The sequence below is a fragment of the Ochotona curzoniae genome, unplaced genomic scaffold (genome assembly GCF_017591425.1).
Source record: "Ochotona curzoniae isolate NIBS_2020 unplaced genomic scaffold, NIBS_Ocur_1.0 contig_4692, whole genome shotgun sequence".
NCBI lineage: Eukaryota > Metazoa > Chordata > Mammalia > Lagomorpha > Ochotonidae > Ochotona > Ochotona curzoniae.
Window position 1 is genome coordinate 2,385,334 of NW_024466361.1, and position 10,337 is coordinate 2,395,670.

Sequence of the window (10,337 nt, forward strand, 5' to 3'; positions counted from 1 at the left end):
CCTTTCTCCAGATACAGGAAGAAAAAAACAAGAATGTGGAAACAATGGTCCCACTCACTTTCCTCTAGCCCTTACCCTTCGCACCCTATTCAACTATGTAAAAATCATCAAAAACAAAATTTTAAAAAGAAAGAAAATGTAAAAAGCTATTTATAAAGCAAAGAAAAAAAGTACTGAAAACCAACCTAAGGATATCTTGCATAAAACTTGATATGATCCCAAGACTATCCCTAAACACTAAGATAAAGTGTCTTATCCCTTTTTCATCACCAGTGCCTATAATTCCCTTGATTTGTGAAATCATTAGAGAGAAAATTGTAAAAGCACACACCACTAAAAAACAGAACATTCTAGAGCACTCATTAATAATCAAAAGATACTCAAGTGTCACAGCTAAACTTTGGGGGACATATTCCTCCCTGCTTTGATAGATGAAAGCAGATATTTAATAAAAAGAGGAAGAACTGTTGGAGAAAGATCTGGAAAACAAAGTTGTGGACCTGCTGATTACACTTGGAACTGGCTGGCCCTGCTTATCTTAAGTTGGGGTGGGAGAGATGGGACAGTACACTCTCAAGCTGAGAAGCTAAGTGTGAAGATAGCTTTGTTTCACTGATCTGTTGGCAGGAGATACCGTTGTGTATAGTATGAATGTGTTTGTGCTCTTTTTAAATGCTTAATAAAAAAAAGCATTACTTGAGTGAACAAAAATACCATTATTTGAGAGGCAAATGTCAACGAGGCAGTTGACAGTTCCATGGGAGGATGTGCAAGGAATTTGGGTACAATGAGTCCAAGACTTGTATGCTACTGCAAGCTCCTCTACCACTGCCTCTTTGAATAATATATAGGCAGTTGCTTTGCCTCAGAGACAATGCCTCAAAGCCTGGGTCTAGGGTAGGGTCTTGCTAGCTAAATCAGGGGATTTTCTGTGAAAACGGAACTACAGTAGAAGAAGTAGACAAGCTCTGCCCCTTCCTCTCTTGACCTGCGTGGTGCATGATGGCTGTTTGAGCAACACTGGCTCAAGGAATGGATAAGATCCCCTCAAACTCATCAACAAACTAGGAGTCTTCATGCCAGGCAGTGGGAATCTGGCTCTCCTGTCTGAGAGCAAGCACAGATCCCTTGGGCTCGTGGATCACGTGGATAATTTTTTTCTTAGCTGCATGAACTGCCAGCAGAAATAGAGGTCCTAGGAATTTTTATTAAGAATTCCTTGGTTAAACATGTCTTATTTTTATTAACATTATCTATTAACAATCACATGATTTCCTGTCTTCCAGCTCAGCCCCTTCTACACCAGGTGTGGATACCTCTCTGTCCTTTTCCAGTTCCATCACCCCACTGGAGCCTCACAACAAGTATTTCCTTGAGGTTCCTGCCATAGGTCATATACAACTTAGCAGTCCAAATAAGCATGACTCTTGAAATAACCAAGAAGAAAGTTCATTCTTCCACACTCTGCCCATCTAGGAGGCTTGATACATCAGGGTAATTCTCACACTGAATCCTATACCAAGGGGGTTCTCAGGCAAGGGATCACTGAATCTGAGATCACTGAACGTATCAATGAGTATCCCAGTCACAGAGATGTTATGTACCTTCTGGAGGTCCAGATTAGGTAGAAGCAAAGCTAATGTAAACAGGTAAAGTTTAAACAGAAAAAGAAATCATTTATTTTTTGACTCCTAGGCTCAGGTTTTATCCTTACATGAGGTTGTTGTCTAACTTCTTGACCATTGTTCATATGTTTAGGAAGCCTAATTGGCAACATAGGAATTCTCTGAAATGCATATGGCAAAAAATTAGCCAACTTCATTTAATTTCTTCTTGGGTTATTTTGGTAGAAGGTAAAATCATTCACCACCAGACCATGAGAGGCCCTGAGGTCAATCACAGCCATGGCAAATTCTGATCTGTTGCTCTTTTATTAGGTATATACCATAAATTGATTAACTTCATGAGAAAGAGTGACTAGTTGTCTAAAACTGGAATACAATTTATTCATTTAACTACATAACTCTTTGTGAAGGAATGTTGTAGTGAGTCAACAAAGAATGGAAAACAGCTGTGTTGTGTAAAGAACTTGCATATCTACAATGGTATTTTAGGGGCAGCATTTTACCTGGATGTCAGCATAATGAAAGCATGGGAAAAACAGGAACTTGAATTGACTCTGATCTTATAACTCATCCTTTCTATGCATCAAAGCAGAACCACTGTCAACATTTCAAACAGCCTGGGATTAAATTATAGCTTCACATGGGTTATGGCATAACCTCTTTTTTTGGAGGGGGGAGGGTCCCTTTAAAAATAAAAACACTGAAATCCCTCAAATCAGCCAACAGTGGCTGTTGAGCCACTAAATTCAGATCTACCTAGGTAATAAGTGTTTAGTCCAGTGTCAGATACAGAAGTCCAAACTGCTAAGATGGGTTTAGAACAACCTGTGACCAAGGTGACACAACCTCCAGAATATTGCTGGGAAATGGCTGTTCGACTATGACAAAGATAAAATATTTGAACAGAGGTGTACTCAGTGGTAGTTTATTCCTGTTCCTCTCACATAGTTACAATGGGCTTATGTTCTGCAGATCATTCTGCAGCTTTAAAAAACCAGGATTGAACTGGAAACATGGCTACTGGAAAAGAGATAAAATTGACAAACTCTTGATAATGAGGTGCTATAGTCCAGTTTTGGGGCTGGTAGAAACTTTCAATAAACTAAACATTTTTTATTTTATCAAGAAAACCCTAAGGGACCCAGAATACCTAAACAAGAAGCAAAATGACTAATTGTTTGCCTATCTGTAAAAGCTGGAAAGAGCAGCCTCCAAAGAGTCTGGGAGATAAGGTATCATCTTGTGCAGTCACCATGAGGTTGTAAGCTCACAGTGTTACCCTCGATGGAGGGAGCAGCCTGATCAACATTCGGGAGGGTTCTCAGGTAATTCTGAGCCTAGACCCAGCTATTCAGGGATGGGGTTAAGCGTTATGGTTAGGGTTATGGTTAGGGTAGGGTTAAAATTAGGGGTCAGGGGCTAGGGTTAGAGGTTAGGGTCAGGGTTAGGGTTATGGTTAGGGGTTAGAATTAAGGTTGGGGTGAGGGTCAGGGTGTGGGTTAGTTTTAGGATTAGGGGTCAGGGTTAGGGTGAGGAAGAAGGTCAGAGTCAGGGTCTTAAGATTTTGAAGTAATCGCGAAAATAGAGCTTTTTCCCTCTCAATATTTACAGTCGAAAATGTGGAGAAGTGATATGGGTAAGGAAAAATTGAGATCCTTAGCAGCATTTGGTTGGCAACTCACTGGAGGTGGGCGATTGACTTATGATATGTTCGTTGGAGATGGACAGTGGATTACTACAGAGCAACAGATTCAGCTATCTCAAGCAGCACTCACCCATTTACGAGACGTGGCATTGTGGGTATGGGAGAAAATGAAAACTGAGTCTGTATTTGCAGGCAGTTATACAAAAGTCATCCAAGGAGCCAGAGAATCTTATGCTGATTTTATAAGAGGTTTGACAGACTCCATAGAAAACCAAGTTAGAGGATAAGGCGCTAGGAAATTGTTATTAAAGCAACTGGCCTTTGATAATGCAAATGAGGACTTCCAGACTGTTATTGGTCCTATAAAACAAAAAGGGGATCTCCTGGGTTACCTGAAAGCCAGTGGCAACATCGGGACACTTAAACACCTAGCATGCCTACCCAGCAGTACTTGAAACTTTTGCCATTCAAAAGCAAATGAATGCTAAATGTTTTAATTGTGGCAAGCCAGGACAGCTTAGAAAAAATTGCCGAATGCTTCCTTCAACTTAAAAATACCATGCTAATACTTCTAACAGTCACTTCCCGGGAATATGTCTTAAGTGTCAAAGAGGCTGGCACTGGAAAAAGAATGTAAATCCAAATTTGATCATGATGGCAGATGCCTGTGGCCAGAAGACTCCAGGAGGGGCCAGCCCCAGGTCCCAAACATTCAGAGGCTTACAAAACAGGAATATCCTATTCAATTTATATCTGCGAGAAGCTACAAACTTAAAACTGCTGCTGTCTCAATGCCCCACCTGTGCTTGTCACCCTGCAAGTATAAATACTGGAGGATGAAATGCCAATCAATTGTGGTGAATGCGTATTATTCATATAGCACTTATTCCTACACAGCACTGCTTAACCATATATGCTAATTTTTAAGTACAAGTTTTTATATTAAGTTAATCTTTATGTTCTCTGTCTCATGAAGTCCTCATTGTTTAAAATTAACAAAGTGATGTTCTTGCTTTAAGGAATATTTGGGTGATGGCATTATACATTACAAGGTGAATGTTTGCTGTTTTGTTAATGTACCCAGGTTGTTCACTGCATGTCTTTTGGAATATTTTATGTTGCTGAGGAAGCTGGAATACATGCCTTCAGTTCAACAGCTAGATTTCAAGTAATGACCATTTTTCTCTCTCAAGGTTTTGATTCTGTTGCCTTGACACCCACATTTTAAATAACTTTATAAAATGAGAAAAAGAAAAAGTCAAGGAAAAAAGAACAATTTGGCAGAAGTTGTTCTCTGGGCTTGTGAATTCTACCTTGGATGGTTTTTTGTTGTGATAAATGTTTAGCTAGCTGACTTTGTCTGCATATCCATGGCAACTTTTGGGAACTTGGAATTCAAAGAAGATACTAAGCTGTTATAAATCTTGAGGGTTTTTTGGGGACATTTTCAAAAATTTGAAATTTTTTTAAAAGATTTATTTTATTTTTATTGGAAAGTTAGATATACAGAGAGGAGAGACTGAGAGGAAGATCTTCTGTCTGATGATTCACTCCCCAGGTGACCACAACGGCTGGAGCTGAGCCAATCCGAAGCCAGGAGCCTCTTCCAGGTCTCCAATGTGGGTGCAGGGTCCCAAGGCTTTGGGCTGCCCTCTGCTGCTTTCCCAGGCCACAGGCAGGGAGCTGGATGGGAAGCAGGGCTGCTGGGATTAGAACCGGCGCCCATATGGGATCCCGTGCATGCAAGGCGAGGACCTTAACCACTGCGCCATCGCGCCGGGCCCAAAAATTTGAAATTTTAAAGTAAATAATTTGGTATAGAATTGAACTTTGACACACTGTTAGATTATTTCAAGGTGTAAGGTAAATTAATGTGATATTTGTTGTCTGCAAACTGTTTCCATATATTAAAGTAATCCTTGTGTTTTCGACTGGTTATCCAATTCGTCACTGGCTTTAATTGGTCAAGGTTTTGTATTTGTTTTAAAGCTATTTGATTGATGATCTCACATCAATAACCGATTGTAATCTATAATGTGATATGTTAACTTCAACAACAAAAAATCTTGTTTCAGATATGTTTAGCTACCCTTAAATTAGCACCTAAAAATTCAAAGGTCTCAAATTCTGGGTTTCCCTTGGTCTTCTTATGGGGCCTCAAGAATGCCAGCGAATCTATCTCCCACTTTGTGGAGACAGTTGACTGATTCGAGTATATTAACATTATTGCCAAATGCCAAGCAGAGTAAAATTTTGTCATGTCGATATGTTGTATACATCCATGGAGTTGCAAAGGTTTAAACTTTAGTTTGCATGCTTTTAATGATTTAAATCTCCAGCCGTAATCTGGTGGTTCACTACACATTCTTAGGGTAGTTATACGCTTAAGCCTGGTCGATCAACAGCTCAAGCCCACGTGGATGCCTGCGGCCTCCCCACAATGACCTGCTTGCTTGCTTGCTCTTCGTGTGTCAGTGCTCATGACCCCCTTTCCAAGGTGCTGGAGTCTGTCCCTGCCCTCCTGTCTACCCACTGTCTTTCTCTCCTATAGGGCCTGTGTGTGTATGTGTGTGTGTGTGTCCATGAGGGCAACAAGCCTCCTCTTGCCACAACCTCGGTGGCATGGGTGTCCAGAGTGACCTCCCATGCCATCTCCGGGCATGGGCTCATGAGGACCCCTTTCCCTTTGTCCGGGGCTCCTAGGAAACACTTGAGGGCTTAGGCATCCCTGTCGTGTGCATTTGAGGCAGGAATTTGGCCCCACAGCCTCCTCCCAGATGCTGCTGCCCTCTCGTTCACCAGGGAGTGCTTCACCCTCGACCAGGGCCATCCTGGACTCAAGACTCTTTCTCCTGCAGGCCAGCCATGGATCATCAGCCACCGCTAATGTGCTACCTGCCACAAGACCCAACGGCTGATGTGTGTCCTACACAGAGGTTCTTCTCACCAGGACAGGTAGAGTAGCAACATGCCTGGATCCCTCATTTGTAACGGCTGCTCTCACAGCACGCAACGGCATAAGTTGTGCAAACCAGGGAGGCAGGAACCTTCTCCGGTCTTGGTGAAGGAGCTGCTGAAGAAACCGGCAGGGGCTAGAGTCGGGTGGTGTGTAGTGGCGCAGGGTGTTGTCCCAGTGGATCAAGCCTCAGCCTGCCAGGCAGATGGGCTGTATGGGTGCTGTTTCAAATCCTGGCTGCTTCCCTTGCGGTCCAGCTCCCTGCCGATCAACCTGGGAGAGTAGCAGAGGATGGTTCAGGGGCTTGTGCCGCTGTGCCCCTGTGGCACTGTGGCCCTTGTGCCCTTGTGGGAGATCTGGAGCAAGCTGCTGGTTCCCGGGCTTGTCCTGGCCCAGCCACAGCTGGCCCTGGTGGTGGCATTCGGGGAAGTGAGCCAACAGATGCAAGAAAGTTTGCTGTCTCTTCCCTCTCTGTTCCTCTGTGCTTCAAAGCAAATAGGACAGAGGGAGGCAGGAGGGAGGGAGGGAGGCAGGAAGAGACAGAAAGCTGCCAGCCTCCTGGTAGGGAGCTTGCTGTGTGCTGTGCTTTGGCTCTAGACTGCTTTTGTCAGCCAATGCAGACCCCGAGGGCGTGCATAGAGCTTCCACCATGGGACTCTTATGCAACCTATCAAAAGAGTGTCTGTGAGAGAGAAAGCCTGTGTGGCTGCGCTGCTTCCCTTTTTTGGGCAGGAGAGCCTAGCTGAGCATCCTGCAGTGAGTGCTGGTGTCCACTGGAGGGCGCACGTAGCCGCCCTTTCTACCTCTGCTGTGCTCAGGCTTTCTGAGCTCTAGACAGCCCAACTCAAGGCATCCTAGCATCAGGTGGGGGTCCAGGACAGTGTTCCCGGACACGAATCGTAGGAAGATCAGGGGTCCAAGGCCAAACGACCCACATACCAAGGCCCGGTAGGGGAGGAGGGCACTTGGGTCCTTGTATCAGCCTGGGTCTCTGTGATAGGAAATGGCAGGGTGCCTTTAACAGCAAGGTACTACGTCACGGCACCGAGAGAATCCTGGGATAGGGTCCCACGTCAGCGTCCCCACAGGCCCTCTGGGAGAGAGAGTCCCACGTCAGCGTCCCCACAGGCCCTCTGGGAGATAGAGTCCCACGTCAGCGTCCCCCCAGGCCTTCTGGGAGTCGGAGTTACACAGCAGCCGACTGGCGTTGAACTTTGGCAGATGAGGTACCAGAAACCTTACCACCACCACCCTTCCTCGCAGAGCACCGTGAGATGCAGGCCCGTGCGTTCTTTAGCAAGTGGAGCAGTGTTGTGGGCTAAGGAGTTGACTAGCACTTGTTAAGCCGAGCAGTACAGTGAGTGGGCTTGGGGCTAGAAGCACCTGGTCTCCGCTGTAGCCAATATGCGCTAATGAGGGTGTAGGGTAAAGAGTAAACAAGAAGCAGCTGAAAGGTCAAGAGAGAAGGGAAGAAAGGTAGGCCTCAGAGAGACTTCCACCATCACTGGTCTCCGGTTGGTGCCTCAATCTCTCAGACCCTTGTCGTGTCTCACGTTCCTGGAGCAGCCGGCCGTAACAGAGCAGCTTCCCGGTGGGCTGCAGAGAGGGCTTCATGTATTTTTACATGTGTGGGGTGGAGTTTAAGAAGGCCGACTCCACTCGGCCTTCCTCTGCCTAGGTGGGTGGTGTCTGGGCATGGGGCTCATAAGCCAGGAGCAGGTGGATGGGTAAGTAGGCACCAGAGGTCACCAGCCATCTGGAATAAGAGGTCCCAGGCCCTAGCTGCTCTGAGAGCACCCTGGAACATGCAGTCCTGCTGCCCAGCAGGTAGGACGGTGGCTGGGGAGCCACCAAGGCCTGCACAACAGAGGGCTTTCATGGCCTGTGCTCCCTGCACAGGAGAGGGTGCGCAAAGCTGCCGTTTCTACCCCTAGCTAGCACTTGAGGGCTCAGGCATCCCTGTCAAGTGCTTTTGAGGCAGGAATTTGGCCCCACAGCCTCCTCCCAGATGCTGCTGCCCTCTCGTTCACCAGGGAGTGCTTCACCCTCCTCCAGGGATCATCCTGGACTCAAGACTCTTTCTCCTGCAAGTCGGCTGTGCACCATCGGCCGCCGCTGATGTGCCACCTGCCACAGGACACCCCAACAACTGACGTCTGTTATCCACAGAGGTTCTTCTCACCAGGACAGGTAGAGTAGCAACATGCCTGGATTCCTCATCTGTAACGGCCGCTCTCACAGCACGCAACGGCATAAGTTGTGCAAACCAGGGAGGCAGGAACCTTCTCCGGTCTTGGTGAAGGAGCTGCTGAAGAAACCGGCAGGGGCTAGAGTCGGGTGGTGTGTAGTGGCGCAGGGTGTTGTCCCAGTGGGTCAAGCCTCAGCCTGCCAGGCAGATGGGCTGTATGGGTGCTGTTTCAAATCCTGGCTGCTTCCCTTGTGGTCCAGCTCCCTGCCGATCAACCTGGGAGAGTAGCAGAGGATGGTTCAGGGGCTTGTGCCGCTGTGCCCCTGTGGCACTGTGGCCCTTGTGCCCTTGTGGGAGATCTGGAGCAAGCTGCTGGTTCCCGGGCTTGTCCTGGCCCAGCCACAGCTGGCCCTGGTGGTGGCATTCGGGGAAGTGAGCCAACAGATGCAAGAAAGTTTGCTGTCTCTTCCCTCTCTGTTCCTCTGTGCTTCAAAGCAAATAGGACAGAGGGAGGCAGGAGGGAGGGAGGGAGGCAGGAAGAGACAGAAAGCTGCCAGCCTCCTGGTAGGGAGCTTGCTGTGTGCTGTGCTTTGGCTCTAGACTGCTTTTGTCAGCCAATGCAGACCCCGAGGGCGTGCATAGAGCTTCCACCATGGGACTCTTATGCAACCTATCAAAAGAGTGTCTGTGAGAGAGAAAGCCTGTGTGGCTGCGCTGCTTCCCTTTTTGGGCAGGAGAGCCTAGCTGAGCATCCTGCAGTGAGTGCTGGTGTCCACTGGAGGGCGCACGTAGCCGCCCTTTCTACCTCTGCTGTGCTCAGGCTTTCTGAGCTCTAGACAGCCCAACTCAAGGCATCCTAGCATCAGGTGGGGGTCCAGGACAGTGTTCCCGGACACGAATCGTAGGAAGATCAGGGGTCCAAGGCCAAACGACCCACATACCAAGGCCCGGTAGGGGAGGAGGGCACTTGGGCCCTTGTATCAGCCTGGGTCTCTGTGATAGGAAATGGCAGGGTGCCTTTAACAGCAAGGTACTACGTCACGGCACCGAGAGAATCCTGGGATAGGGTCCCACGTCAGCGTCCCCACAGGCCCTCTGGGAGATAGAGTCCCACGTCAGCGTCCCCACAGGCCCTCTGGAGCCGGAGTTACACAGCAGCTGGCTGGCGTTGAACTTTGGCAGATGAGGTACCAGAAACCTTACCACCACCACCCTTCCTCGCAGAGCACCGTGAGATGCAGGCCCGTGCGTTCTTTAGCAAGTGGAGCAGTGTTGTAGGCTAAGGAGTTGACTAGCACTTGTTAAGCCGAGCAGTACAGTGAGTGGGCTTGGGGCTAGAAGCACCTGGTCTCCGCTGTAGCCAATATGCGCTAATGAGGGTGTAGGGTAAAGAGTAAACAAGAAGCAGCTGAAAGGTCAAGAGAGAAGGGAAGAAAGGTAGGCCTCAGAGAGACTTCCACCATCACTGGTCTCCGGTTGGTGCCTCAATCTCTCAGACCCTTGTCGTGTCTCACGTTCCTGGAGCAGCCGGCCGTAACAGAGCAGCTTCCCGGTGGGCTGCAGAGAGGGCTTCATGTATTTTTACATGTGTGGGGTGGAGTTTAAGAAGGCCGACTCCACTCGGCCTTCCTCTGCCTAGGTGGGTGGTGTCTGGGCATGGGGCTCATACGCCAGGAGCAGGTGGATGGGTAAGTAGGCACCAGAGGTCACCAGCCATCTGGAATAAGAGGTCCCAGGCCCTAGCTGCTCTGAGAGCACCCTGGAACATGCAGTCCTGCTGCCCAGCAGGTAGGACGGTGGCTGGGGAGCCACCAAGGCCTGCACAACAGAGGGCTTTCATGGCCTGTGCTCCCTGCACAGGAGAGGGTGCGCAAAGCTGCCGTTTCTACCCCTAGCTAGCACTTGAGGGCTCAGGCATCCCTG